Source organism: Schistocerca piceifrons, chromosome 5 (genome assembly GCF_021461385.2).
Source record: "Schistocerca piceifrons isolate TAMUIC-IGC-003096 chromosome 5, iqSchPice1.1, whole genome shotgun sequence".
Classification (NCBI taxonomy): Eukaryota; Metazoa; Arthropoda; class Insecta; order Orthoptera; family Acrididae; genus Schistocerca; species Schistocerca piceifrons.
This window is the reverse complement of record NC_060142.1, coordinates 564,862,693-564,870,932: the sequence shown is the minus strand read 5'-3', so window position 1 is coordinate 564,870,932 and position 8,240 is coordinate 564,862,693. Positions and strand designations below refer to the sequence as shown.

At 38.3% G+C, this 8,240-nt stretch overlaps 1 protein-coding gene across 1 annotated transcript in view; it reads right to left on the bottom strand.

Moving 5' to 3' along the window:
* The window catches only part of LOC124798211 (vacuolar protein sorting-associated protein 52 homolog), a 119,928-nt gene that overhangs the window by 557 nt on the left and 111,131 nt on the right, over positions 1 to 8,240 (bottom strand). The window lies entirely within an intron of this gene.

The following is an 8,240-nucleotide window of genomic DNA, read 5'->3' as shown; positions in this document are numbered from 1 at the left end:
AGACATTGACAGTGAATATTAATACCAACAGGTCACCTGGTAGCATGAACACTGCCCTCCTGTTGCTTAATCTGGGAGAGAGCAAAATTCCAAACAGAATCCTTTTGTGTCAGTAGCTAATTTAGTCCCAACTATTTCCTTAATAACACTGTCGCAATAGCCCTGATTCAGCCCATGGACCACGTAATTTTAGAGTCAATTAAGCATCATTATCGACATTCCCTTCTTGTCTTCTTGCTGAATGAATGTGAAAACGACTCTACTGAGACCATGTTGAAGGTGTAAAAGCAATAAACTTACATCATGTTGTTTTCCAAACAGCAGAAGCATGAAGAGTCAGAGAAAAGTGTGGCCAGTGGCCATCTATTAATGCAGATATGCAGTCACTAATGAGTGACAGTGTTGAGCCTGACAATTCAGAATAATTAATTGCTGACACCTTATACACTGACATGCTCCATAAGCTTCCAGGAGGAGGAGAAAGTGATGAAGATGATTTTGCTAAGTGGCAGAATCAGGAGAATGGTGAGATAAACCAAACTTTAAGAGAAGAAGACATAATCAAAAGCATGCAGGAAAGTAGTGATGAAGAAGACATAGAAGGAGAGAGCATGAAGATTTCCCACACCGCTGGTGCTGAAGCTGCTGACATCTTCCTGGAGTACTTTATGCAATGACTAGACATGTGCAGTACTGATGTAATGCTTGTAAAGCTGTTGTGTGATAAAGCATGCTGCTGTTGCGTATTATCATTGAGACAACAACAAAATTGGGACATCTTTCATAGTGGGTGATATCACTCTATATATGCACTCTGAAGGACTAAGTTTTCTATGAAAATGAACATATTTTTGGATTCGATAAAGTATGGTCGATATGTGTTTAAAGTAAATTTCAGCCATTCTCAGTAATCTGCTGGATTAGTGAGAGTCTAATGTACCTTCTGAGACATTGATAATTAATATTCACTATAATTAACTTCTGACATTGGTCAGTTTAAAGTAAATTTCAGCCATTCTCAGTAATCTGCTGGATTAGTGAGAGTCTAATGTACCTTCTGAGACATTGATAATTAATATTCACTATAATTAACTTCTGACATTGGTCGCCTTTGGTTGTGTTGTGGTGCTAGTTGTTTATGGTATGTGTTTTGTCACTTTGCACATGTCCACATATCAAGGTTTTAAATTTTCTAGCACAGCACTCTCTTATTGCATTCGTGCCTTGAAAATGGTGGGGGTGTGCGTCTGCCAAAATATCATTGGTTATTGAAGACGGCACATGGCTGCATTCCCATAACTTATTTTAGAACTGGAACATAATTGTGAACATTAATGAACAAATTCTTATGTGCTAGGAATGTAAAAATTATGTTACTGTGTAGCGCATGGACATTCTTTGAATAGTGGATGAGAGAATCTAAAGAATACTGGAAACATTTTGTTCAAAATTCAGTCAATCCAACCTACGATACTTAATCACACTAACATCTGCAATTTCTGATTGCAATCAACCAAAACACAAGATACAATTTTTCCCAAGAAAATATCATTTGGTTATACTGATAGGCATTTTGTTACACAGTGCACGAGTTAGTATTTGCCCATCATGAAAAGGCATAACAGGTGTATGCAACACACCAAACATACAGCTTTGCATTTTATGTAGAAAGGTGGAAGGGGCAGAAAGAAAAGTGAAGGGACTATTGATATCAGCTGCTTCGGGACTTAATGCAGAATCAGTGGCAGTGAGAGAAAATGTATGCTGGACCGTGATTCAAACCTGGGATCTCCTGCTTACTAGGCAGTTGTGTAAACCACTGCACCACTTGGACACAGTGTTTATCACAATTGCGCAGACTGTCTTGGCACGGCCTCTCAATTGATCTATATTCCCACCTAGTGCCACTTATCCACAGCCCCTGTCCGTATCCTCCACAGTTACTACTTTGAGATTCCCGCAGGAGGTTGGACAGAATTGTGCATTGGCACTAAAGGTAGTGGATTCCTTGCCCATCGAGGCAAACAATTATCTGAATGTATGGTGTCTGTTATTTTTGACATGTCAGAAGGAATAGATGCCAAGTATTCAAGTAACATAGATATGCATCTCAACATAAAGAGATCAAACAATGGAAAATCCAGGATGGAATGTGACACCCCTCCCCCAGTCTCTCCTCTGCCCTCTGTCTAACTTCCCGACTGCCCTACCCTCTCTCCACTACATCCTTGGGTGCTCTCCAGCAGCACTTCACTGTCCCCAACCCTGCTATCCCCCCCCCCTGCCCCACTCCAGCCTCCTCCTTACCCCCACCCAGTTGCCACTCCCATTATCCACTGCTGCTGTTGCTCACAGTGTTTCAGCTGCCAGACACTGCAGGTGTGTGTGTGTGTGTGTGTGTGTGTGTGTGTGTGTGTGTGTGTGTGTGTGTGTGCACGCGCGTGCGTGCGCACGCGATCGGTTTTCAACAAAGGCCTTGTTGGCCGAAAGCTTATATTATGACAGTCTTTTCGTTGTTGATTTGGGTACCTGAGACTTGATTCATACAGAATGTATACATTGAAAGTATCTGATTTTTGGGTTCATATGGGGGAAGTTTAACAAAGAACAATGTGACAATAACATTTTACTTACTTAAGTAACTTTGAAAATAGGCATTAATAGTGTGACTTGCAACATTCTAAGAGATAAACCCACAAAAATTAATGCAGCAATTTTTTTTAAAAAAAACTGGACTCAGATGAGGCCAAGTTACAGCTAATATCAGGATTCATACACTGATAATACAGTCAAACCAAGTTTTGTTTTGAATGTCATCTTGTTCCTACTGTACTGGTTGGTTGATATGGGGGAAGGGACCAAACAGCGAGGTCATCAGTCACATCGGATTAGGGAAGGATGGGGAAATACGTCAGTGGTGCCCTTTCAAAGGAACCATCCCGGCATTTGCTTGAAGTGATTTAGGGAAATCGTGGCAAACCTAAATCAGGAGGCTGGCTGTGGGTTTGAACTGCCATCCTCTTGAATGCGAGCCCATTGTGCTAATTGCTGCGCAACCTTGCTTAGTACTGCGCTGCTGTGATTATAATACACATGTTGGAAGTGTTATTTACAAAACAGATATTTCAGATGAACAGAATGAGTGATTGTTTATAAGTTTTATTATATTAATAAAGACCACCAGACAAAGTAATTGCTCTTTAATCTTGTCTTTCTCTGCAGGCAGGCCACAGCAATGTTAAGACAGAAACTACTTTAAAATATATATATGGATATATGTTAAATATTTTCCTACTGCTGCTTTTGGCCTGATCTTGAAGTTATAACTTTAAACTGGTTGCAGTTATTAAGTAATTTAAGCAAATTAACAAGAATTTGTGACCCTAGCAGTCTCTGAAAATGGTTTCATTGTACAGGAGAGAGAATAAAGGGGTACAGGAAACTTATGCCTCTATCTGAAGATAGGCTTGGATCTCCTACTAGTTATGAATATATAAACATAAACTGTTCATTCAATGTGCTTGTGTCTAGTTGCCATATTGTTATATTTCTACACTATTGTACAGTATATTATCACACAGATACACAAAGAGTCACTGAAATGTTTTATCCTCTCCCAATTTTTGTTACACTTTATCATCACAAAATAATTTTCTGTTAGTTTGTATGCATGTGTAGAATGTGGTATTGCTGAAACAGAAATCACAAACAAAATAATAGTAGTTGGTAAGAGTGAGAAAGTGTGAGGTTTTGGTTAGAGTCATAACCATTAGATAAATTTATGTCAGAAACTTTCATATTATGCTGCTTCACATTTTGGCTTGAACTATGTCATCCATTTTTTCATGAAAAGTTATGTGTAATAACAGCAGATCGAAACAAATATTGTATGCCCTGTTATACACAGACATATTTTGAAGTCTGTATATACCTGTGTGTGTGTGTGTGTGTGTGTGTGTGTGTGTGTGTGTGTGTGTTTTTTTGGTGGACCAGTTTATATTTTATATTTACATAAAATGGTTCAAATGGCTCTGAGCACTATGGGACTTACTGAGGTCATCAGTCCCCTAGACTGAGAACTACTTAAAGCTAACTAACCTAAGTACATAACACACATCCATGCCCGAGGCAGGACTCGAACCTGCGACCATAGCAGCATCGTGGTTCTGGACTGAAGCATCTAGAACCGCTTGGCCACAACTGCTGGCTTTACATAAAAATTGTGTGAAACTACATCATTCTATGCAAAATAAGCCAGTACAACATGCAGAAAATTCCAGCTAGAAATTATCTACTGTAATGTACCATACAACAATGAAAACAATCAATCTACTCTCCAAGTAGTGGCAGAACACACACATAGAAGGAGGTTGTAATTAGGCAATCTTTCGGAGCACATGGCTCCTTCTTCAGGCAGAAGGGTTGAAGCGGAAGGAAGAGGGATCAAGGGAAAGGACTGGAGAGGTCTAGGAAAAAGGGCAGATTTCAGGAAAGACACCCAGAACCACGAGTCAGGGGAGAATTACCACATGGGATGAAAAGGAAAGTCTTTCCAGGAGGTTAGTTACACTAACTAAGATAAAGACAAACCATTAGAGCACTGCTGTGTCATTGCAGTGTTGTGAATAATACAATAAAATGAACACAAATGGTCTCTCTAACTAATACTGCTAAAAAAATATAAAGACACAGAACATCAACACAAGTGATAAAACATATGCTAAGCTCAGAGAGTATAATACTGTGTTAAGACAAGAGAATTTTAATAGAACAGGTTTTGTCACCCTCACAGCTTATGCAATCTCAGATATTATGATGCAATAAAGTTGTTTTCACAACTGAAAGAGTATTGTAAATCACACTGCTATATACACAGTGACAACACTGCATGTTTTCATATTATGAAAGTATAAATTCGAAGTCCACCAAACACAGGATGTTAGTCTCCAAAGCATTGAAACTGAAATTGTGATGTGCCATTGTAGGCCAATCATAGATCATGTCACATGATCTCGCCAGCTAATGACAGCAGATATTCAGAGCCTAGGCCACATAATGTAGTCAGTCAATAGCAACATCACTGTTAAGTAGTGCAAACACAAACAGTAAAAGTTTATGGTTTAAATTAATATTCATAATCTACATATAATATACAGATAATATTGGTCTTTTTTTTGCATGTGTTACACTTAACGATACATCACACAAATGTGCCAGTAAAATTTTATAAGGAATAAATGTCTGGTCTTCTGGGCTTGAAATTCTTTTAAGTGGCTGGTTCTCAAAGTGTTAGGTATTAAATGAGAGTAGAGCTCTCTATGACTTAAGAAGTTCATCCAACATTTTCACAGTAACATAATTCATCTTGTGTGAAAGTAAATTTATGTTGAAACTAATGCTACCCAAACCACCATTCATAATGTTTTTCCGCGACCTTTAGAAACAGGTTCATTTCAGCAGCTGCCAGAGAGCATCAGAAAGTAGGCGTTATTGCACATGTGCAGCTACAATGACCTAGAAAGCCTGTGTGTTCGTACGAATTTACATTACATCATAAAAGAAACAGGCCATCAGAGGCTATTCCAAGAGCATCTGAATTTGGTAAACCATACTAAAATGCATAATTCGGCTTAAAGTGCACATTCGTATGTCCAGATTCACAATGAAGCAGGCCCCAACCTGATATTAAGTTTTTCAGTGTGGTTTTCAGGATGTAAATTTTCTTGGAATACCTCTATTGTATTATCTCATGTTAGGTTCTTTATTATGGTATAATGCCATACGTGTCAGAAGATGAAAATGTGCACTTGAAATTCAGTGAACAGTTGAAACTATAACAGTTTCGCCTGAAACAGTTAGTTTTAAATAAATTGACTGCCTCTGTGGAAAAGATTAATAAAACTCCAATTTCTTTAGCAAACTGACAAAAAATAACTTCATTATTCTGCAAGGTGCTTAATGCTTGACAGCCAAAAACTTGGAAATAAAGTAATATCAGAAAACAAACTAATAACAATTTTAGCCTTCCATAATTATGTGAAGGTATTTTAATCCGCTTGATAGCTCCCAGCCACAGAAATCTGTTTTATTTTCATTTCATGTGAGAGCTTGAAATGAAGAGGAAACAGCAAAATCGCTAGGAGTGACACTTCAAGTACCCAGAAGTGGGAGAAGGTACTGCTCATACCCGACTCAACTACGCATGCGTGTGAGCTCACTGGAACATAATGCAAACAGTTGTGACGTCACCCTCATCGCAAGCAGTTTGTTGTTATGAAGTACTGCACAGTCTTCGTCCTAAAGCCTTTGACACATTTTGCTGTTGACAGCCATTAGAGTATCATTTCTTACCAGCCAAAATTACAAAAAGTTAACTAAAAACTAGAACACTGAAAAATTACCGGCTTTTTGCTGGTTTCCTCCCAGACGAAAAAATTCCCAGATTTTTCCCGGGTGTCCTGGGGTGTATACAACCTTTGTGATGAAGGTAATTGGAGAAACAAAGATAAGGCAAAACTCTGACAGAAGTGACAATATGGCTTAATGTTTGTCCACTTTTTCTTTGCAGACTATGACAAAACATGTTATCTTTAATCTTCGTTGATCCATTATGGATCGTGGGACGACGGCTGGCATGAACTTCTTGATGCAATAATTTACCAACAGCCATATGTATTGTAGAAATTTATTTTATTTTATGAACTTCTATGTGCTACTAGTTTCGGCATTACATTGATGCCATCTTCAGGCCCCACTCGTGACACGGACTCAGTCTTTGTCGCCTGGCCACCAAGAGCTGTTGCAGGACGATTTGATTCACAGATCCAGTTATATGGCTCCTTCCGTGTATAGCGATTTTACGAGTATGATGAGTGGGGCCTGAAGATGGCATCAATGTAATGCCGGAACTAGTAGCACATAGAAGTTCACAAAATAAAATAAATTTCTACAATACATTCGGCTTTTGGTAAATTATTGCATCAAGATGTTATTTTTAAGTTCAAAATCAGATTATTAAATGCCAAAATACTGACGACTGGTATTTTCTGTGACTTTTCAAAAGCATTTGATTAGCAACAATGTTCTTAGATAAGCAAAATTTTACCTACATCTACATATATACTCTGCAAACCACCATGTGGTGCATGGTGGAGGGTACTTTGTACCACTACTAGTAATTTCCTTTCCTGTTCCACGTGCACATAAAGCAGAGAAAAAAGAAATTATAAACAGCTGACCAGTTGCAATGGATAAAGAAACTGGTCGGCTGTTTATTATTTTATTACGTGGAACCATTGCTGTTGTGCAGCTATGTTCAAAATATCAGAGAAAAATGGTTGTCTAAATGCCTCTACATGATCCCTAATTTCTCTTATTTTGTCTGTGCTGTGCTTACACAAAATGTATGTTGGTAGCAGTAGAATCATTCTGCAGACAGCTGCAATCCTGGTTCTCTAAATTTTCACAACTGTGTTTTGTGAAAAGAATGTTGTCTTCCCTCCAGAGGTTCCCATTTGAGATCACGAAGCATCTCTGTAATACTAATGTGTTGACTGAACCTACCAATAACAAATCAAACAGCACACCTCCGCATTTTTCCTTTTATCTGACCTGAGCTCGTAATATTTGAAATCAAATACTCGAGCTGTACTCAAGAATGGGTTGCACTACTGTTCTATGTGCTGTCTCATTTATAGATGAGCTACACTTACTTAAAATTCTCCCAATAAACTGAACTTGACCATTTGACTTTGCAGTGTTATGTCTAGATATTTAATCCTTTGCACTCTGTAATACAGACACAGGGTGTCTCTGAGCTCTCTTATTTAAATCGCCAATGCCTGGGTGGCAAGTGCACCACAGAGAACTGCACGAATCTCTCTGTGGAAACAATGAGGCCACCAACCAACAATTATCGTACACACTAAAACAAAAAGTGCACTTTCATTAAAATATATTTACATTACAATACAAAGCTTTTCACTTTGTGATGTCTTTGAAGCTCTTCAGGATGGACTGTTTCTATCAACATTTCACTCAAATTGTTTAGCAATGAATCATCAAAACCATCATCATCACTAAAATTGTTGTCACCCTCACTTTTACTTACACATTCCTCTAAAAGCTCTACAGTCTCCTCCTCAGAAAGAACTGTGCATGAAGAACTAGCCGTTTCTCACCTAACAACTTGAATGTTCTAATTACAACCTCTCTCTCGACACAACTACTATAGTTCGACA